This window comes from Grus americana, chromosome 12 (assembly GCF_028858705.1).
Source record: "Grus americana isolate bGruAme1 chromosome 12, bGruAme1.mat, whole genome shotgun sequence".
In the NCBI taxonomy this organism is placed as follows: Eukaryota; Metazoa; Chordata; class Aves; order Gruiformes; family Gruidae; genus Grus; species Grus americana.
Genome location: NC_072863.1, coordinates 17,415,977 through 17,439,290, shown reverse-complemented (window position 1 = coordinate 17,439,290; position 23,314 = coordinate 17,415,977). Strand labels below are relative to the sequence as shown.

General features: G+C 40.8%; 1 protein-coding gene across 1 annotated transcript in view; it reads right to left on the bottom strand.

Moving 5' to 3' along the window:
- The window catches only part of LOC129211669 (uncharacterized), a 208,173-nt gene that overhangs the window by 121,235 nt on the left and 63,624 nt on the right, over positions 1-23,314 (bottom strand). The window contains exon 2 of the mRNA XM_054839117.1: positions 16,036-16,094. The gene's annotated coding sequence lies outside the window, so the exon portion shown is untranslated. The remainder of the gene's footprint in view (positions 1-16,035; positions 16,095-23,314) is intronic.

Here is a 23,314-nt window from a genome sequence, read left to right as displayed (position 1 = left end):
AATTGAGGGAATTTTGATCGCAGACTGAAAACCAAGAGGGGCAGATGTTATGTTTAAAAAAATTAATATATAGGGGAGGCTGACTCACTGCCCTGTTCAATTTGGCAGGAGATGCTGAGAGGGGTCTTCTGTGAGCCTGGACTGCAAGAGCATGAGGTGGCCCTCAGTAAGTCATTTCTCCCTACAAACAGAAATGGTCAAATATGAAAACTGATATTTTTATGATAAGTTAAATGGAGTGGAACTTCATCAAGATGGCAATAACTGCTTTATTTTAAGCTGCTCTCCTAAGATAAGCAGGCCAATTTCATACCCTGCAACATTTGTGTGGGAAGCCTTAGCAGTATCTTGCTCTGACATAAAATAGGGGAACAGCCCCAGAGAGCTGGTTCTTGGAGGACTTCTGCTCCAGTGAACAAACCCTTAGTGGCAATTTAGAATATAGCTTTTTAAATTGCATTGACAGGTTGCACAATGTTTCTCTGCTGCTCTTGACTAACAATCGAGTGAGCAGCTGAAAAGGCAAACCTCTGCCTTTGTCAGATTTGCTGGCACTCTACTGCGGGAGATCAAAGCAGAGAGCCAGTATGTAGCCAAATGGTGGTTCGAGACAAAGGAGCAGCCCGCTTGAGGTCATAGATGGAAGCAAAAAGCCTGATAGAAAAAGGGAAAAAAAGAATCCCTAAACATATGCTGTGCAGGAAGAACACAATTTGCCATTCCTCTCCTCGGAGACTAAGCTAGACTTTGCTTTCACAATTCATCTGGCCTCCAAGAGTAGAGAGCTGCGTGTCCAGAGGCTCTGAACCATCTCTGCCCTTGATTTTGTTAATGGTACAAACCAGAGGGCAGCACGGCTTCCCTGTTGACTGCTGTCTCTATAAAATGACGGTTCCTCAGAGGAAAACGTAATAATGCCAGAAAAAGTAAATGGCTTGTTTTCCATGTAATAGCAGCATAGTGATCTGACCGCAGTAAGCAGTTTTTCCTTCTTCCACACAAGGCAAAAGAGGTCTGTGGAAAAATAGTCCCCTCTGTCACAGGACAAAAGGTATACATAGTCTAAGAATGACTTAAGCTTTCCTGGGGACTTTATCCTGGGACATAAAATGATGTATTCAACTTGTGCTGGACCTGTGCAGCAGCCAATTTCCCTGGGGCTCTTAGGGAGCATCCGGGCCCAATACATTAGCTGCTTATTGTTCAGCTTTTTCATTTTCAGAAATCTGGTTCCCAGTTCTCCCCTCCTGGAATGAGGTGCCATTAAGAGACACAATGCAAAACACAGTTGGGATGGGTAGAGCAATCCGCTTAAAATGAGAAATCTGCCTGGAGCAGGAAGAAAAGCCAAGAAATGAAGGAAATGATAAAAAAGGTGAAAACCTAAATAATATTTAAAAAATCATTTTTATTTTTTCTCTAATCCCCTGGTTCCAATGGCACCAAAACAAGAAAAACAGCTTTTGCAGTATTCTTCTGGCTGAAGAGGAGGCAAACCCAATGTAATATTAATAATCACCATTTTGCTAACTTGACAGAGTCCCATAAATGTTTCTGAGAACACAGAAAAACACCAGATAAAATATACCATCTGTCCTCAAGTTCTGCAGAAGCTGGTGCCAGCAGGATAAAAAACAGAGCACCAGTTCAGGCAAAGGTGGGTGTACTGTACTCATTGGCAAGGAAACCACTGCAGGGAAGACTGAAAAAAGAATATTTTATTGGAGGTAATGAGAAATACGAAGTAGGAAGTACTTCTTTTCCAGGAGAAGGAAATCATGAAAAAAAGCTTTGAAGTCGGTAGTTGGTGAAGGCTTAAGCAGGGAGGATCAGAATTTCTACGGGAAAGTTCTTATCTATAGTTAATATAAACAGGCATAACATATCATTAAATCTGTCAAAGTAAAAACTACAGTACAAATGAAGTTCACCACAGCATGACATTTTAAACCTCTGGGCCCCAGGCTGCCCACTGCGTGCGCGTACGCAGCTTAAACACCAGCCTGAGGTTTCTGCAGGCTCAGAGCCACGTATCCCTTTGCAGTATCAAGGACAAAAACATCGTTCCCAGAAGGGTACAGAGTGCACTCTACAACATAAATGCAATGGCATGGCATGACTCAGCCCGCTTCAGAAACAATAAGAACATCTTGAAATATCGGGGGGAAAACCCCCAATAACACCCTTTATTCTTCAGAGAAATGCTGCTGATGTAGTTTCTTGACTAGACAAATTGGCATGTTTTGACTGCGGCTGTTTGCACAAATTCCACAGGCTAGAAAGATAAAAAATAAGCTACTGGTTCTCTAAACTCCCCTTCTGAACAGGGTACATCAACGGTGCTCCTACATACAGATAATGCGGCTACCCAGGATAACGCCGTGCTGCATTCAGGTGAATTTGCCTGACCCGACATTCCTCATCGCCATATGAATCAAAACTTCAGAGGATCTTTTGAGTATGTATCCTCTTTGCTACAGAGGTATTCTGGAAGATTGTTTTATTGCAACACTAGCTGCTCTTGTTTAGAGTTAAATCAGATCCTTGAATATAATATTAGACTGATTTAGGTGTCTTTAGACTGATTTATTTATCTTGATATAGCACCATTTCTTCTCGACTTTGTTTTAAAAAATTCCTCTCAGAGCAATTTTTTTTCTTTTTTTAAAGGAAGCAGTAATGTTGCTATGGAGGAAAAAAACCCCATAGCTAACTTTCTTATTATAAACTGTGTTCAACTAAAAATTTAAGGACATATTTGTAAAGGTTTACACATGTAGGAGGCAAAAGCCTGGCTAAAATATAAAATCCTTTTAAGCAGCTCGGCTTTCATAGCATGCTGCAAATTCATGAAGAAAAGAATACAGGAGGATTGTAAAATTTCATGCCTGACACTTGCATGTTATCTTTGGGAATCCAGCCTGAATAGGATAAGCATAAAAGGAAAATATAAGCTTGCATAGCTCCAATGTGGTATTATATTTCAGAAATTCTGGAATAAAGCAAACCCAGATCAATAAGACAGGGCTCTTAGACAGGATTTGACATGTGTCCATCTAAATACAAGTTAATTATTTCAGATGTTGTCTTGTATCCTGAAGGATGCAATTTGGGATTAAAAATAAATTCAATAGTACATATATGCTGATCAGTAACATTCATATGCATGGCTAGATACAGACATAGCAACTTGAAAGGATAATTAAGATTTAGCATCTCTATTTATAGAACAAAAGTGAAGCAGATTCATTGTCTTTAAATGTGAAGGCTGGAGCGAGCACAGGGTGATATTAGTTGCTAGTGAAAGAAGATATAACTCATTACAAAGATGTGTTCTTTTCAGAATAAAATAATATGCGAGATACAAGAAAAATGAAATGATAAAACAAAAGGACAGAAGCTACAATGTAGGAAGTGAAGAACAAAAAGTATGTTCTAAGCCACTGGGACATGTATTTTTGCTAAAGAAGTAAATGAAAAGGACTGAAGAGATAAAAAAATCTATAGAGACACAAAATAACAGGAATTCTGGTAATACAAGTGTTTTCTTTTCAAATGAACTACTTGCAATACAAATATAAGCCACTTTTTCATTGCAAAAAAAAATCCAATAGCTACCATTATTTCACGACTGTTAAATAAAGGAAGTCTGTAATGCTCAGGGAAGTCCACTTTTTACTGTTGATAATTAAGAATATTTAAATGAACACATAGTTATTCTGAAAGAGTAACAGCTATTCTGAAAGAGAGGTTAGAAGAAATTTAATTCTCAATTTTCTTAAATCCCTTATTATAATATTAATAATAATCAGATAAAGTAAAATTAAATGATTCAATGACTCAATTTACATTTCAAAACATTAAAATTGTAGAGCAGAGCTTTTTTGGATCTGGTTTTGGGATTAGCTCTTTGAAACATCCCTGGAGAAAACTTGTAGGCAGTTTTTTGGTTTTGTTAGTATGGTACCTTCGTATCCAGTTTTCTATAGCAGAGTCAGGAAAAGATGTGGCAAAAATATTTCAAGATATTTCAGAAGGGATAGATTAGAATGCTTTCTACTTGTCTTTTAATTGATTTACAAAGAGCCGTAGAATGCCACTGAAAACTCCCTATTGCAACTTGTTCACAGCATCTCAACTGCATTGTGCTACTTCAAATTCTTTTTTTTTCAAGAAGAATGCTGCTGCTAGGCTTACATAAAGCGTTAAGCTCTCTTTCTACTCTTTGACAATTCATGGCTTCTGGTCAGAGAAGTTTCCTTCCTTCCTTCAAATATGAGTGGATTTTGCATAGCACAGAAGTTCCATTTGAATTTGTTGCCCTTGTTCACAAACTTGTTATGAAAATCAGTGATCGGCAAGAGTTATTTAAAGCGCTGTCGAGATACTCATGTCGTCTTTTATGTGGAGATGCTAATAAGGATGCTTCTAACATGAACTTTCAGTTGGGGAAGGAAAGGTGGGCAGGCCAAGCTATGGCTGATTGTTGAATACTTGCTAACAGAAAAGAGTAGCCTTCAGGTTAGACGTAATTCAGAGAAAACACATTCAATGGGGCTATAAAGTGATGCATCAACAGTGATCTTGTCATTTAGATGCTAAATGCAAAAAAGAATTGAAACTCACTGTTAATATTCTTTGCTTTAGTAAGCTGCCCTGCTGCATATTGGTGATACAGTTCATACATGGAAAAAAGATGCATGGAAATTAAATCAGTCAATGCTGCTGGAATGAGGGAGGTTTTGCTGACTCCAAACTACAGACACTGACAAGAAACAGCAACGGGAAATTTGTTCCAGCCTTTCATCTAACCATGAAGCAACTGCATTTAAGAGCATTTTGATAAGGTGAAAGCAAAATAAGAGGTAAAAGGTATTGTATAAAATGTAAATAAAACAGAAAACCAGAAATACAAGGGATAAAAATATGCAAAATGTGACTCTGAGGATTGTTTTGAAGTCTTCTTTTGGACATATCATATTGGTAGGGTAGCTTGATTCTTCACATTTCCTTGATGGTTTTCCAGGCTAGCCACCATTTTACAGCATGTGAAGTTGTATCGTCCTCACACATCACCATAAATGCTGTTCCTTGCTGTACAATGAGACTACACTGCAGAATGAATAAAAACAGACCTTTTGTTTCTCTTCTTCCAAAAAATAAACATCAGGAAAACTAAAAGTGGTTTTATATCATAGTCAATGGTTTGTTTGGTTTTGTTTTTTTTTCCATTGTCTAAAGGACTTGGTGAGCTCAGCTATGGGCATTTAAATGGCATTTATGTCATTTATATCATAATGGCCATTAACAGCAATATATTTGATCTAAAAATCTGAATGCTGAAACAGATTTTTCCCTGCTTTTCTCTTCTCAGTACCTTCCTTTATCAAGAGAAGCTACAAGGCTAAATACAACCAGGTTGTTCTCTGCCCTTTCATTGAAACAGACCCCTGGTTCAGAAACTTGTTTTTTAGGACCAGTGTGCATCTCCAGAGATTTTCCATTGGTGTTTTTAGGCTCTGCATATGTAGCTGATACTGCGATCCAGATTTTCCAAGCCCACACTACACAGGGACGCTGGCTATCTGTGTAGTGACTGTGCCCTCACTGCCTTAAAAAAACTCTGAAAATGCTTCTTCCTCCCCAACTCCACAGTTATTATTTACAATATTTTTTGGCCATGGCTTCCTGTACCACAGTTTTATTCAGTCTGCATTTTAACTCTCAATGTCTTACACACCCTAGCTGTGAAAAAAGGACAAATTGTAACTTTCAGAGAGCTCAGCCTTCCAAAGTGCTGTGACACACAACGCAAACATGATTTAAAGACTTCCATGGCTAGCAAATTGGCAGCCAGCTCCTTTTGCACAGAACTTAAGCAAACCCGAGTGCAAAACAGTCCATGACTAGAAGTGACATCCTTTGAGTTGAATCAATTTGAGATAGTGAACTGCTTGGAAGGAGGTTCACAAGCCTCATTTAGCACCTAAAATAACAATAATAATCACAATGAATCAAGATAGTTCTATGTGATGCTTTCCAACTTCAGGTGACTCAACAAACCCCATTCATTACAGTGATATATTTTCTCATCCTAGCTACTGATGGCTATCTACATTATCATACAACAAGATACACTGGAACTGTATGGCTGATGCAAGAAGAGGAAGCATAATTAAGTTTTTGTGTTGTGGCATCTTTGTTGATATTTAATGTATAACCTGGCTTATTATGTGCTGAGGGTTATGAAGCAAGAAACTTAAAGACATTTAAGTGACAATTAAGACAGTAATAGACCAAGAAACGAGACTTCTTTCTTGGTGAAAGTAGAAAAGTTAAGCAGTGATGAAGTAGAACATCATGAAGATGACTAGTGAGGATATAAATAAGGATGGCTCCTTCTTACATGATTGAGCCTGTCCTTTGGAGTGAAGCAGCACATCTCCCATAGCTTGCTACTAGCCACTAGCAATCAAGTAGTCACAGACCCAAAATATGGGTATTTCTACAAGCAAGAGTAACAACAAAACAGTTTTCAGAGCAAAAAATGCCGATATCTAATACAGTCTGATGGGAAAACAGGTATTTCACCTAGCTCTCACTAGCCCCAAGGACAGGTTTTATTCACTGATACATTGGTAACCTAGAAGTATGATGTAGTAGGTTGATGAGAAGCTGGTGAGCAGACTTGTGAGGAAAAAAACCCAACCAAACATACAGGTGGATGACAGAAAACATTAGGGACTTCTGCAAATAAGAGACATGCTTTAAGCCCAGACGATGAGCCCTGAACAGGAGGTGCAGCAGGGGCACCACTGAGCGATGGCCCTCTCAAAATATATTTGGCACAGAAGTGGATTACCCGTTTCTGAGTAGACAGTTAGTGTCTTCACTGTATTATTGAATCATATAGTTGCACAAATGATGCTTACATATGTAAATGGAGATAGAGAGTAAAAGTTAAATTGAGTTTATTCGAACAATACGAAAGCCTGAGAATATAAAGGTCTTCAAAATGAAGGCAGAATAATTCACGATGGTCGTCATATCACAAGAAAGAACATCACAGAAACACGCATGGTATAGCTGCAGGCAACCCAAACAGGAACTTCAGGATTTTAGTGAACCAGAAAGGCTAGAGAAACTGAGAAATCAATGCTCCCACTGGCATACCAGGGATTTACACATTTAACTTCTATTAATGCTAATGGGATTTATGTCCATCACTACCCCATACATCACGAGAAGAATTAACAGCTGGGTCTATCTTGTTTAGAAAAGGAGGGGATTAGCTGTATGTTTCTGCCTCCCAGTACAAGACTTACAAGCCTCACAGCTTGGGAAATTATCAACTGTGCAGCAGCTATAAAGTATGGAGATTACTACTTCAGAAAGAGTCCATGGGAAATTTCAAATGGCAAATGTTGACTTTAGAGGCCTGGGGTATCCGTGGGAAGAATACACATTTCCATGGACAACAGGAAGAGGAAATCCTCATTTCTCAGAAGAGCGAGGCAGTAAGCAGTACCCCAGTGTATGACTGAGAGCTGCAGACCCCGCGCTGTGAGTAGTTCCCTGCGCTCGCACGCTCAGGCGGCCGAGCAAGCAGAGAGGGGACCTAGCAGGCCACTAGCAAGAAGCAAGATCTCAACAGGCTGGTGAGACACAGCTGTAGGAGTTACACTTCAGCAGATGTTCAAAGTCTAATTAGCTCCCCTTTGGGCTCCTGCACTAGCACAGAGGGGATTTAAAATTGCGTTGAATTCCCTTAGTGTGTAGGAAGTTGACTAGCTCAAGGAAAAGGGTATTTGGGTGATGCAGGAACACATTCCTATTAGCAGTCCTAGACCTACATAGCTTGCCATAGCCTTGAGGAACACTGCACTATAAGTGCCTGAAAACAACCTTTGCTTCACAGAAAAAGAGCGTGTTCTGGTCAATGAACCAACACAGGATTTATCCTTGTGTTGGGTTTGCGTGGCAAGGTTTTGGTAGCGGAGGGGCTACAGGGGTGGCTTCTGTGAGAAGCTGCTAGAAGCTCCCCCTGTGTCTGATAGAGCCAATGCCAGCCGGCTCTAAGACGGGCCCGCCGCTGGCCAAGGCCAAGCCAATCAGCGCCTCTGTGATAACATATTTAAGAAGAAGAAAAACACTTAGAGAGAGAGAGCTTTTGCAGCCGGAGAGAGGAGTGAGAAGATGTAAGAAACTCTGCAGACACCAAGGTCAGTGCAGATGGAGGGGGAGGAGGAGCTCCAGGCACTGGAGCAGAGATCCCCCTGCAGCCCGTGGTGAAGGCCATGGTGAAGCAGGCTGTCCCCCTGCAGCCCATGGAGGAAGGATGAGGGGGTGTAGAGATTCCACCTGCAGCCCGTGGAGGACCCCACGCCGGAGCAGGTGGAGGCACCTGAAGGAGGCTGTGGCCCGTGGGAAGCCCACGCTGGAGCAAGTTCCTGGCCGGACCGGTGGACCCGTGAAGAGGGGAGCCCACGCCAGGGCAGGTTTGCTGGCAGGACTTGTGACCCCGTGGGGGACCCCACGCTGGAGCAGTTTGCTCCTGAAGGTCTGCACCCCGTGAGAGGGACTCCATGCTGGAGCAGGGGAACGATGAGAGGAGTCCTCCCCCTGAGGATGAAGAAGCGGCAGAAACACCGTGAGATGAACTGACCGTAACCCCCATTCCCCGTCCCCCTGTGCCGCTGAGGGGGGGAAGGTTGAAGCCGGGAGTGAAGTTGAGCACGGGAAGATGGGAGGGGTGGGGGGAGGTGTTTTAAGAGTTGATTTTATTTTCTCATTCCTCTACTCTGTTTTGCCTAGTAATAAATTAGATGAATTCCCTCTCTAAGTTTGGTCTGTTTTGCTCGTGACGATAACTAGCGAGTGATCTCTCCCTGTCCTTATCTCGACCTGCAAGCATTTCGTTATGCCTTTTCTCCCCTGTTTAGTGAATAAGGGGAGTGAGAGAGCGGCTCTGGTGGGCACCTGGCCCCCAGCCAGGCTCAACCCACCACAATCCTGCATAAAATGTGCACATTGAGGTTCTTTACATCAAGACAGGTGCACCATTAAATACAGCACATTGCTGTTCCTCGTACTTCCAACTGCTTAGCGAAACAGTGTTTTCTCGTCCGCTGAGAAAATGCTGCCTCTTTCATGCAAAACACAATTTAAAACAGTATTTGACATTTTCCAGGAAATATTCTTTGCGCTTGAGAAAGGTTCAAGTTAGAACATCGTTCCACTCTCTGGAAAACGCTTGCTCTGTTTTCACTCTGGTATGGATACTGTAACTGCCAAAATTTGGACTTTCACCTAAATCTTTGGCCCAGCATCTAACTCAGCCAGGAAATGAAATCAGATGTGGACACCTGTTTCCAGTCCTGCCAACAGAGGAACAAGTATATTTCAGGCCAGAAGTGTTTTACTTCACATGTTCTCAAATTGCTTACTTTTTGCATCAACTAACACTACAATGTGTTTTACCCACCTTTTCAGAAGGCACTGTTTACATTCTTGTGGTTACTGCTTTGCACAAATATAATTAAACTAAATTTAAATAAGCAGGCTCCTCTCATCAGTGTTCTTTCAGTGCTTTCACACCTTAGTATACACTAAGGGAATCCATATTAAGAGCGAGAGAAGAGCTATGCATTCACACCTCTGCTTAATATATATAGCAACTTCTCTGTAAGGACCAACCTGCAACGATGTTGTGTGGCTGCATCCCATGTGAATGATCTCAGTGGCTTTACCGGAATCAGTCAGGTAGAAGGTGAAACATATGCAAGAATGGCCCAATGATACAGTGAAAAGCTTTCACTGAGTATCATCAAAATACTATTATTTGGGCTAGCTAAGACTCCTAGATTGTTCAGAAGAGAAGGGACCAAAAGGATTGGGCGGTAGGAGCTTTGCCATTTCTGCCAGCCTTCAATAAAAGCCAGAAATGTGTGCCTTGTCTGGAACTGCTCCCATACTGGAGAAAAGCCTCCATTCCTGTGAAAACTGGATCAAGGCATATCTTTGAATACTTTACACAAGAATAAAAAGACCCAAATATGGAGACCCATTCACAACTATCTCCACCCCATATCGGTACCAAATCCTCTCTTCTCTTTACATATCTGGGCACACATACACCAGAGTGAAGAGGATAATTCAAGATCTGTGAATGCAGAAATTTATATTGTCCTAGACTAACATTTTTTACACTTGTTCTTAATTTATCTGCAAATATACGTGCACTAATTAATGGTAACAACAGAAGAGCAAAAGAGAAAAGATGCTGTTCCCAACTCCAAATTCTTTTATTCCCTTCCAGCTCTCTTTAATATTCATACTGAGGTCCTGCTCCATTTAAATATCCACGCACAAAATGCAAGCCACCCCTTTGTGTCTTCGGAGCATAGTTAAGGAATATTAAAAACTGCTCTTTGTTGGCATTAGCGCATGAAGTATAAATGCATTGATGATAATTTATTAAAAGACATTAAGACATGCATGCAAACTCTGCGAGTGTTTGAAATGCAAACTTCAGTTAAGACCTAGATTTCACAGAGTGTACTTTAAACAGCTTGAACCAAGAGTCAAGATTCAAAAAACTGCTGAGCAATGAGCTGTTGAGGGTCCGCAACCCAGTTCTGTAGCATGAACCACCTTGCAGTAACAAAGTAGCTGCAGGCAAGGAAAAATAAAATATCTATGGTACAATTTTCTGATATTTTAATGTACATAGGTCATATTTAGCTAAATGGCTTCACTGAAATCAATGGAGTTCCTCCAGCTTCAGTCTATTAACATCAGGAATAGTTAGTATGTATTATTTGACCGGTAGCAGGGCTGGAATGCTGCCCATCCATCTAAATTCTAGAAGCAGAAGTAAGTTTTTTATGCTTTTCTGAATTTCTAGAAATTAAAATTAGTTTATAGTATTCTACAGGACACTAACTCTACAAGATGCAAACAACTGCAAGGAATAGTAGTTACTGATTTATCTGCAGCCTTTAACGCTCCATTGTTAGCACAATGGTTGAGAACTGTAATATAATAAAGAATTTCTTAATTAGAGTTTTAAGTATTAATAGTTGTAAGACCTCTCAAAAACTGACACACCTCTCAAAGCAAATACGCGTGGGCAGCCTCAGCTTGTATAAATCAGTGTAGATCCTCCACTAACTACTACTAAGCCCTTGGCTTAACATCACTTCAGGCTAAAAGCAAATTCCTTTCCATGGGTATGTTTTTGACCGCTCGTCCCTTCTTTTTTTTTTTTTTTCCCCTCATTTTTTTCATTTCACGGCAAGTATTAGTTTTTTGTTTTAGCCCGAATGTGGCTAAAGTCAAATGTGGCTAAAGTCTGTGTGCTCAGAAATCAAGGAATCAACAGGACTTCTCAGAATGAACAACTCATGACTAAATGAAATTGTGCATTATGGTTTTGCAGAACTGCAAGCCTGGATCCATTTAAAAAAAGGTGGTGTAGATCTGGAGTAAAGCACAGCTGATCAGATAGGTGAGCTAGATGATACTTCTCTCTTATCAGGAAAAAAAATACTAAGTTGTTGGCTGTTAATTTCTGTGCCCATGAAACGCATCCTGCATGAGCACAAAGTGACTAAGTGAGCAGCATTAGCCAGGAGAGATGTGTTAGCAGAATGAGTCTCAGCAACCACAAACATGTTTCATGGTTTGAAATCTGTGTAAGGATCCCATTCTAAATTTGTCCTCTTTCTTAAAAAGCCCCTAAGATTCTCCCGCTCCCCCTCATTCCCCTGATCTCTGGCCTGACTTTCCACTCAGTGAAGGTGGTAGAAAATCAGAAGCAACCTGGATAATATCTACTGAGCCTTTTGTCTCTCCATTTCCTATAGTCCACAATGATAAATGTCCCACTTGTTTGATGTTTCTTTTCTTAAGACCCTACTATCTGAAAAATTCATTCCATAACTCTATGTCACATTATCAACTGGTCCTGAAAACAGGAAAATTTCTCTCCTCTGTCTTTGCTTCTCAGACAAATAGCGCTGAGTAGCTGAAATTATAAAGAATCCTAAAGCTCTTAGGCTCCTTCAAAAATTCAAACCTTGGCTCAAGTATTTTCTTACTGAAGTGGGGTTCATGCCCCAAGATACAGTCAGCTCTATTTCTGGATTTGAGAAATCAACAGAACGTACTTTGGAATGTGCAGAAAGGAATTTTACTGTACACACCACCCTCTTATGTATTAGTAAACCTACATTTTATTACAGCAAGTTTATTTTTTAAAAAATACATTTATTCCACAAATTTTCAAAACTTAAATTATATAACTTGGTGGAATTATTTCAAGCTTTTAAATAGCAACCTAATTAGTTTAGCATAGATTTGGAAATCAGAACTTCAATTAATATTCACATTTTCAGGTCCTTAATTTCTGCTAAACTAACTGCATTACTTCAGTTAATAGCTTTTCCTTCCTGCAGAAAACAGTTTAACATCCCTAAACATTTCTGTATCAATTACTAAATCTAAATTAAACGTTTATTGGAGTTATTTACTTTTCAGCATTCCCAAGCATGGCTACGGTCCATGACTCACAAGCTAAGTTTTGAAGGTTTCTTATGGTTCAATGACTACTAACTACACATAAAGGTTTGAAAATGAGTGAAGATTTTAAAAAGAGTTCAGATACAACTTAATTTTACCTATCAGTATCAGAACAACTCTGATGACGAAACATGTACTGAAGATAAATTGCACTGATGCTGCTGTCAACTGAAAATGGCTAACACGTGGTAGGAAAATTATTCTAATGAATTTCTCTTTTAAAAACCAAGCTTGGATGTACAGAAAATTAGAGGAAGAGAGTAGCCCAAACTGTAACTTCATACAGTACAACCTCTGCCGGTAGCATGATCAGTTTAGTTCAGGAAGTCTGTACATGCTTGATCCTTTGAAATTATTTCTCCCTTGCTGGGTTTTCACAGGGGTTTAAATCAATTTCCAGTAACTAAGAAGTCTCCCTCCCCATACAAGAAGGTGAAGGGTTATGATGAGCATCAATGCAGTACCAGGCAAGGGAAAAGAGTTTTTAGTTCCATTATTACACATAACGTTTCACAGAGCTACAGACATCACAATAACATATGGTAAAGAACAAACACTTTTTACCTCATGTGGACAAGCTGCATTTAAATCACACCAAGATGTTCAAGTAATTCCTATTCATTTTTACCATATTTGGTATAAAATTTTACCAGTAGAACCATTTTTACCACTAGTTTGGATCTCGCCCTGCTAAGTGCTAATGCCTTCTGGAGTTTGCAGACTATAGGAATCTCACATTCCTCACCAGACTTTGGTAAAGGAATCACAGTTTGAAGACAACAGCATTTATTATTTCATTTTTAACAGCTCTTCCTGTGCATCATGCCCTACTCAATGTGACAATTGCTGGGATGATTGACATGAGCCACCCAATACCAAACAGGGTGCAATACAGTGAACGTGTCAGTGGAAAAATGTCATTTTGCAAAGCTACAATTTTGAAGGCTAACCTCCAATTTCAGAAAAACATCTTCCAATAACAAAGCCATTACTGCAGGTTATACTGTTTATGAGCTGAAATTTCTACATTAAATTAAAGAATTGCCCATGACTGACAGCAATGTTCAGATTCATACTGACAGCACATACAACTTATTTCCTGTATTTCCATGCTCTAAATTTCCAAAACATCTTAATACTTTAATACCATCCCATGTGAATTTCAAGGTTTTAAACATTGCAATATTTGTTTTCCAGATGAAATAGGGGGCAAATGTACTGAAACACTTTTCAACCTGTGCCATTTCAGCACAGCACCAAATCAATAGCATTGCTTTCAGGTTTAGTGTAGCTTAACTTGGGTTGTACAGACAAGATCTTTCGTGCTACACATACGCTGCCAGTTGTAACTACAGACGTTCTGGCCAGTGTGCACTCTGAAAATTTAACACAGTGCTTCATCCGATAAATTGCGTGGTGCTTGGTGCTACGGCAAGGGGCACCCTGCAGAAACCAGATTCACACAAGTGAATTCAGGAAGGACCGACAACTCTGTCCAGATGCACTAATGGTGGGAACTAGAGCAAGAGCTAGTGCGAAATGGGCAAACTGCAGTCCCACCGGCTACCTAGACCTAAAAGTTCACTTCAAACTTCCCTTTGCCACAGCCCCTGTTAAAACTCCTTTATACTGGCCCCAGAAACATTCAGCCTCAGCCCAGAGAACCTGCGAATATCAGGGCCTGAGCTGAACCCATTTCTCAGCCCACCCCTCAGGGCAGCCCTCACACAAACATTTTCCAGCCCCTGCCCTCCTGCATCCCTCCTAGGCAGCCAGCTGATGAAGGGACTCAGCTCATTCGTTTGATTTACTCCTTCAGGTGACCCCCTAGCCTCTGTTTTGTTGTGAGAGGTGGACTCAATCAAACCTTTGCGGAGCAACAAAAAGCAGTACAAGTGTTAATTAAACTTTGTTATTTTCAATATAGAATTCACCTTGAAGTAACCCAATCTTTTAAAGTAACTGAAAAGTTCAAAAAGTAATAAATTCAAAAAGCTTCTCTTGTTGCATTGTTAAAGACTGCATTGAATTGCATACCTAAAATAATCAAGGAAGTGGGCTTTGACTTCCAAAACCTGAAATTAGCCCAGATCACTGCTTTTGTACTTGCAAGCTCAGTAAGGAAACGACATGAGAGGAAGAAAACTTCTGGAAAGGTTTTACTGGCTATGCCAACAGCAATGACTTGTGTTATAGGCACCCATGTTACAAAGCTCAGTATTGCAAAGCAAACTGTAGGGCCTGGAAATGTGGTAGCAGGACAAATTTTTTTGATAGGGTTATAAAGTTTTGAGTTAAAAGCCGTACTAGAATTTTCTGAAAATCTCCAGATTTACAATGCTGCTGAAGAAAACTGTGTTCTCTTTGGAGCTTTATTGTACTGGGTTAATTGTATAGCTTAAGTTAAAGAGACTGTAGGAGGATGTCAGAGAGAGACAAAATTGAAAGGGAAATGAGATAGATTCCTTTAAGTTTCAGAGAAAGCCTGGATGAAAGCTTTAGGAGAGATCCACAAGGGAAGACTTCCTCAAAGAGCCATCAGACGTTTCCTGCAATTCGACACAGAGGCCACTGCCTGAAGAATGCAGAATTGGCAGGCATATAGTGAAGACAACAGGAAAACTTATTCTTCAAAAGGAATGGAGTTCTCAGCGGCCGAAGGTGATCAGCTGCATTTACAGATGATGGTTGAGTTTTCTAAGCTTTCGCATTGTTTCAGATCAGGCTCTGTATACCTGGTCTCAGACAACGCCTGTGTGCCTATATGAATAACTATAGATAATTTTCTAATGGTCTCTGGTTGTTTCAATAGCAGTGTCCTAATTGTCTATATTTACCTGTTTCTTAGCACTAGAATAGCTTCAAGAGCTTTGTTTTTCGTCACTGTTAGAATTACTTTCATTCTCCATTGTGGTTTTGGAAATGTTACAGGAAGGCGCACAGAAATGGTTGTGCATGTTTCCAGTGTGCTAATCACAGTGCTGAAACATTTATGGTAGTTTCTTAAAACCAGAGAAATCTGATCATACACAGAAGACGCTTCTGTCATAAGACATTTATCAAAGGCTTACCTAGATTAAGGATCTGAAGACCAATTGTTTGATCAGAAATGTAACTTTTATCTAAAAATACATTATAGTAAAACAGGAAAAAAAAAAAAGAAAGAAAGGATTTAATTCACATGTTGATTCTTAAATACCTGACTGGAGCAAACAAAGTTACTGTAACTTAACTGAGCTACTTTCTGTAGCCGACAAAGTTGGCCTTTCAGGAAATTATAAGGATTATTTGAAGAGTTGAAATGCGATAAAGGCCAGATACGGACTGTTATGTGAGAAGTATTCTGCTCTGAAAAACCCATTAGAATGAGTAAGCTTGCCTCAGAAGTTTTGTCTAATGTTCTTGCTTTGAGCTCCAGCTCTCTTGATTCCAAAAGACTTAGCAAGTTCCCACCTCAGTTTCAGCGGTGGAAGAACATGTCCCTCCGACAGACGTCTTCATATTGCAGAAACCTGGTAAATATCAAGACTGTTAGAGAGGAGCTTCAAATTAAAGTTAAATAATCTCTACGCATATGACTGAAATAATTTAAACTGATATATTAAAATAGCTGAATCCTAAAACTGGTATTGTATATTTCAGGACAGTAATGTAAACCTGAGAGAGAAATAAGTAAAAATCTTAAGGAAAAGAGTGTTCTAAAACTTTCTTTATGACATTGTTGGGCATTTCTCTTTTTTTTTTTTTTTTTTGCCATTCGAGTAAGACAGTTTATGCCACATTCTTTCCCATAGCCCCATATTACTATGAAAACTTAATTCCTAGAGGAGGTGCACTTGAGGATTCACACTTTGATACAGGCAACAAGATACACTAGGGATGGTGAAGAAGAGACCTTATGATTCACGCAGAGCCACCAAGGGTTAAACCCAAGTCACTACAGATGCAGCCGCGTGTGAGAGAACAGCAGCATTCAGAACTAGTCAGCAGAGATGCAGACATCTGTGCAAAAGTAACAGACTGGCCTCTTGGTTCAGATGAACAAGATATACTTGCTCTGCCAGTGAGGCTGGATTGTTCTCTCATGTAACCAGTGACCAAATCCAGGAGAATGGAGAGCAGCAAAACTGATGGACCCCCAGCCAGGCTCTGCAGTCTGGTCAACACACAAACACACATACATGGGGCGTATTTGCTAAGGAAAGTAGTAGAAATTTAACATTGATTGTGTCATTGTAAGCAACAGATAGTATTTTTTCTGTTCAAGTACTGGATATTTGTGTTTTGGAAGAGTGGTGAAGATGATCAGCACTGAACTATTGCTCATGTTGAACTGAGCCAAAAAAACCCCCAGAGAGATATCTCAGGTTTAGACTGGCGTTAGGATGAAATAAAGAAGGTGTTATCTAAAATTAAAGATATTCCAAATCTGCCAAGTTCTGCAAAGGTCCTGTTTGCTCCATCTACACTCCTAATGTGTTTGATCTATACCCCTGATGCGTGACCAGATACTGCCTCCAGGTAGAAATACCAGTACATCTCATTTTAGTAAAGCACAGAATTTACGCCTCCTTTTGCCACCCTGGAGTATACATGAGATGCAGAGATTTAGTACAGTTATCAAAACTTAAAGAAAACCGTGACAAACTGTTCCTGTTTTGATAAAGCACATTAGGTCATTAGGTGCCTAAAATCAGATGGGGAACAACAGGAATGCGAGGAAAGAACAAGCTGCTAAAATGCTAAGCTTAGCTGACTCAGACAGGTTCCCTGGTAACAAAAGCAGTTACATTTATAAATATGCTGCAGCCCCCACAATATGGATTATTTCCCATTGTTTTTAAAAAATGCCTGCTTTAAAAATAAGGATTAAAAATAAAAAAGGACAAACTTTTGCCAAGATATACGAAGAATTATTTTCTGCCCCCTTTGCTCACACTGAGTTATCCCAGGACTATTGACTCTGAGAAATTAATTGCTCACTGTGAGTATAAAGGGAGAAAATCTCCCTTAGAAATGAGATGCTACCATTAAAATGAAGATATCCAGCTTCTACTCTCACCTTTAGGTTCCTTTTAAATGAAGTATTTCTAATAAAAATATTCTGCTTATTTAGTGCAGTACATAAAAAGGCAATAAAGTCCAAGGTTGTAGGTGTTTTCACATAATTTTAATTTATAATATAATAAAAATACACAATAGGTAAAGTACTGCTAAAAATGAACTTTCTTCCTCTCTACCTTAAGGCAAGTATTAAGAACCCTATTCACATTTGGAGAACTCTCCATTATTTTAACTTTGTTATAAAATAGCAACCAGCTTAAACCATATCAAAATATTATTTGTACAAAACCCAATCTATTTTTGATATCGCTATTCTTCCATATCTGAGTCATATCAGTCACGACAGCTGTCTGCATAAAGCTGTAACTCACTCTGAAGTCCTCAAATGTATATAAACTTTATTACTTGGTGGCTTAGATGCATACCAGAACCCCAGCTAGTAACAGATCTACATTTTAGAGAGTAGCTTTTAGAACTAACAACCCAAGTACTAGTTATCTACCAAAGTAATGACAGAAACTAAGGGAGCTCTTCTTAAAAACATTACTGGTAAGTCCAGTTTGCAGAATTGCAACAAGGATTACAAAGCCTGGCGTTAAAACAAAAGAACAAAAGAAATACCCAAACCCGGAAGAACCCTGTAAGTCAAATTTCTAAGATTATGAGACTGGCAACGAAACACAAGAATCACTGCGCCAGCTTCAGGCAAGTTCATTCCCCACCTACACCATCCTTTCCTATGGAAAGGAGATGCATCTGTTCAGTGCTTTCCCTCCCCACCTCTCCCCCCGCCTTTCCTCACTCATTTCTCACTGCTCTCTTCAATTCACTGGGCAAAGCAACTCTGGTCCCTGCTGCAACAGCTCTCACCGATTACCCAATGCTGCAGATTTTCTGGCTTTTCCCAGTCCCCCCAATTCAATTAATTCTATTCCTTCTCCCAGCTCAAGTCCGACACCTGCCCATTCCCCAGCTCACCATTCTGCACCACAAACATCTATTTTGTCTTCATCCTTGCATATACTTATCCTGATGCTCCATGAACTTTGCAGTCTTTACTTCTTTCCTCTCCTAGCATTAGAAGGAGCTGCTGGGCTCCTTCCGCTGCCTCTTCCCACTTCTCTTCCTGTCAGACTGACATCAGCTTGCCTCTCCCACAAATGTTTTCCGATAAAGGTCTCTGGCTCTGGAAAAGTGGGTGCTTTCTACTTCCCTTTGTATGTCTGATCAGATGTCCTCCCTGCACAGCCCAATTGTGACAGCGGGGACTGAACAGAGAGCTGGAACTGAGTGAGCCGAGGAGGCACTGCGGGGTCTTTACTGCCGTTCCTACTCATAATTACCGTGCAATCATACCTTGTTTATTGTTGTTCTTAAGTACATTATAAAATAAGAACTGGACTAAGCAACACGTAGGACACTCCAAAATGGGATTAGGTAACTCCCAGGCACCCAAAGAGGTGCAACTCCAGGACGGTCCCAGAGCTGCACCCAGCTGGGTCCGCAGCACACATCTGGTGAGGGTGAGCTTAGCTGGAGACTGGCAAGGATGCCCAGAACAGCCCAGTAACTTGCTTATGATAGAGGAGCCTATCACAGTACATAGCTTAGTTCAAATTTAAATATTACAACTTGGATCTGGGGATTTAAAGCTCAAAAATGGTTCTAAAATCTGTTATATAAAGTTAGACGGGAGGAATTGGCACGTACGAGCCCTAATCTTGCTCTCTAGGCCAGAAGACCACATTGCAGAAGGAAAGGCAATTAGAAAAGCAGGTCCCCAGAGCATTTTAAGAGTTCCCCTCTTGTTTGCGCACCTCCATTTTAAAGCTGAAGTGTTCGGCAGCCGATCAAGGGCCTGACACTCGGGGCCAGCAGCCCAGGCAGAGAGGGACTGGGCAGAGCAGAGCAGGAGGAGCTTGTTTGGAGGAGGACAGCCCAGCGTGATGGGAGCAGAGCTGAACACCCAGATGTGGATGCAGCCAGAGGAAGGCAGAGGCTTTCCCGGCTTTGCGCTTAGAGACAAGAGAGTTGCTTAGGCACAGGGCAACAGGAGAGGCGTGGTGAAAGCCATGAAACTGGGGGTGGGGTAGGGGAGTAACCCAGCCTGCTGTGTCAAGCCTCACGCGTGTGAGACCATTCATTGTGGGGAAGCAGCATGTCTGCATGGTGCAGGCAACTGGGAGTGAGAGACGCTGGCTTGAAGCCAGGGTTGTCGATTTGGAAGGACTCAGGGAGGAAAGGGGAGGCTGAGAGTGCCTGCAGGAGCACTGTTCAGCAGTCTCATCTCAAGGCAAGAAGCAAGTTCACTCCTGAGGAGAAAGACAACAAGAAGATAGAGGTGTTTGTACACCAGTGTCAGGAGCCATACACAGCGGGACTGATCTAGAAGAACAGCCCCAGTTTTAAGGCAGAAAGGCATCGGCACGGTGAGGGGGATGCCAGTGGCTGCTCCACCCCATCAGAAGCCTTGTGCCTCCTCGCACTGAGGAAGGGGCCTGGCTGCAAGGACAAAGCACTTGGCGACAGAGGGAGACTCTGTAAATCAGCGGTTCAGCTTACGGGGTCATAAGGGAAACTGAAACGCATCAGTAGCATCTGCTGTCACTGCAAAGACAGGTTTTGTATTGCCTACACTCATTCAACTTTTCTTTTTCCCCTCCAAACACCGAACAGCCATTGCTAACTGGTGAGCTAACTGGTGGTGGTAAACATAGAAAAATTGTTACTTTGCACAGTAATTTGTCATAAACAGCTTGTAATTATTGCAGGAAGAACATGAAGATTGAGTGAGAACAGATTGAGTGAGAAAACACTGTAGATGGCTCAAAAGAAGTACCTGAGAAACTGACACAAAATATGACAAGCTGGGACAAACCGTCACGATTTCTAAATTCCATCCGACTCATCGCTGATCAGAAGGGATCACGGGAATGGTCCTGGGATGATCTGAACCTTTCACTTGGTCTTGATTTTGGTTTATTAACTATAAGACCAATATTTTAATAAAGTGCTACTGCTGTGAGAGGTCCTCTAACAAAAATATTACTCTACTCCTTGGAGGAACTAGAAAAATCTTGCAAAATGTTCATTAAAATAGTCATATTTCTGAGAAATCTCCCATTCCTATCAAGTTACTAAAGCACTGCTGGCATGGACCAGCAGCCAAGTTCTGCATTCTGATGTTTTCGCACTTTATAACTTCATACTTTCTTCAACATTTCTTCATCTTTCTGTTTTATGTATGAGACTGATTTTTTTTTTCTTTTAATCCATTTCACATACTAATGATGAAAGCTGAAAGAACAGAAAAATTAAAAGACCTTCCCTGGGAAAGGTTTTGCTAGCCTCCCCCCATTTCAGAAATATTCTAGCAAAAATGCTCAGTCTGTCAGGAAACAAAACCCCGAACTCTCGGGCGCAGGTCGTGAGCCCTCAGCATAGTCTCGCTGCAGCCCGTCTTTACTGCGGGTAAGGGAGGCGCAGATTAGCCAGCAACAAGAAAATTTTGCAGAGTTCTGAATGACTTTCATTTAACACATCTAACCAAAGAATTGCAAATGAATGGCAGCTAGTCAAAACGCACAATGCCCCTGGCCCACCCAACGCAACATTTCTAAACTGGAAATTCGCAACCCGAAGCCCGGTACTTGCGCAGCAATGGCCCCCAGGCACAACCCCGAGAGAGGGTAAGTCCCACCCGTGTTTTGAGACCTGTGCAACCCGGTAAATGGCTGCGCTGGTTCCTGACAACTCAGACTCAAAGCGTGGCTACCGTGGGAGGGGATGTGAGCCAGACTCTTACTCATTCTATTTGCAAGCATGGGTGCATGCGAGTCCAAAACTGCACCACAGTGAGCTATTTAGAAGAATGAGAAGTATGTTTAAGAAAAGTGACATTTGAGAAAGTCACAATCTGTTTGCCAGTTTTTCCTCTTCCTCTGTCTATCAATTTTCAGCAAATGCCTTATTCACCGCCCATTCTTTGCCTTTTCTCATCTCCATGAGCTTTTCTTTTCCTTTCAGTCTTTAAAGCATTTAAGGGAGTCATCGATTTTTCTACATAATATATTAATCTTTAAATTGCTTTAATATTCACATCACTGTCAAAAGCAGAAGCTCCTTTGCTGAAGGCTGTGGTACTGCCAGAAAAACTTTAAATTTAGCTCAGTATATATACATATATTTTCCCTACTTCACACACACATAAAAGCTGAACATTCCAGTTGGAACTTCCTTTAAACTCTTTAATTACACAGGTTATTTAGTCTGGTTCTTTCTTTTCCGATTACTTTTTAACTAAATTAAATGTCTGCCTCTTGCTGTCCTTTCTACATTAGCAGGCCCATTATTGATTTTTATTATCTTTCCAAAGAGAAGTTTTTGCAGCTGATTGCGATTTACACTGTAAGCAGTTCACTTACGCCGAGAATTCACGCTGCCGCTGAGGCTGCTAAAGACGGTTCTCTCGCAGCTCAGCTCTGCCCAGCACTGAACCGGGTATTAGTGCGTACATTACACAGCTTTGCAACGGGAAACGAAGACGAATACACAAATGCTTCTGTAGCATAAAGAGCACAATGATGTTGGCTCATTGATGAGGTACTCTTGTGCCAAAACAGCTCCTCATGAAAGTTTATCATTTACCAGCTAGCTCCCTAAAGAGGTTTCTATTTGCTCTCCAGTCTGCAGTGATGTTTGCAGGAGCAAACACGTTGCTTCTTTCTCTTCACTCGCAGACAGTGTAGGGAAGAAGCAGGTAAAAGGGAAGGGAGAGAACGAGGGAAACAAAAGCAGTAAACATTTTAGATGTTTGGCCTTTTGACAGCCCCAGAGATGATAATGAAGGGGCTGACAAAGGATGCTTCAAGTCCAGAAGCATCAGGACACTTGGTCATCGATGCATTGGCTAGAATTACCTGCAAAGAAGGGAAGGGTCAGCTCTTAACAGCTACAGACCAGGCTTTCTTTTTCTTTGTTGGGTACATCTGAACAGTGAAGCTCTACACAGCCAATTGCTTCAGTGATAGGTATTGTTTATGATACGTTCCTACCTGAATGCTTCAGAGACCTGATTTCTCATTGATTATGCCACTTTCCACTCCTAGCAGCAGCATCAGAGCAGAGCAATCAGAGACTGAAGCAAGAACAAAACAAAGCCTGAAGTAGCATCACTGATTTCTTTTACCCTTACGGTGCGAGTGTGTGGTTTTTTTCTTAGCTACAGTTCTGAATTCCCAAAGCACTGCATAAATGGTCAAAACCAGATGAAAATGAAAACAAACTGATGATTCAGAGACAAAGCTGGAGAGAAGCACATTTCAAGCAATATACGGTTTAAAGTGGCTTGAGAAAATAAGTACAATTAAAATAAATACAAAGCCTCCTGACAGGCCTACTAAAACAAAGAATGCAAGACAGTGTAAGAGACTATAAATCTAATGACTGAGAATATACAACATATTACAGCAATTAGGACCTCTGCATTAGTCCCAGGTGTCTATACCATTGGATAAAAACACATCTCAAAAGAATTGAATTGTTTTGCAATTTACGCCTTCATATCCTGTGGGATTCAGATAATGGGATGCAAACTTCTCCCTCTAAATTGATCAGCATCCTCAAAGGATGCAGACAAATCTATTTGCTACTCTGTAAGCCTGGAACC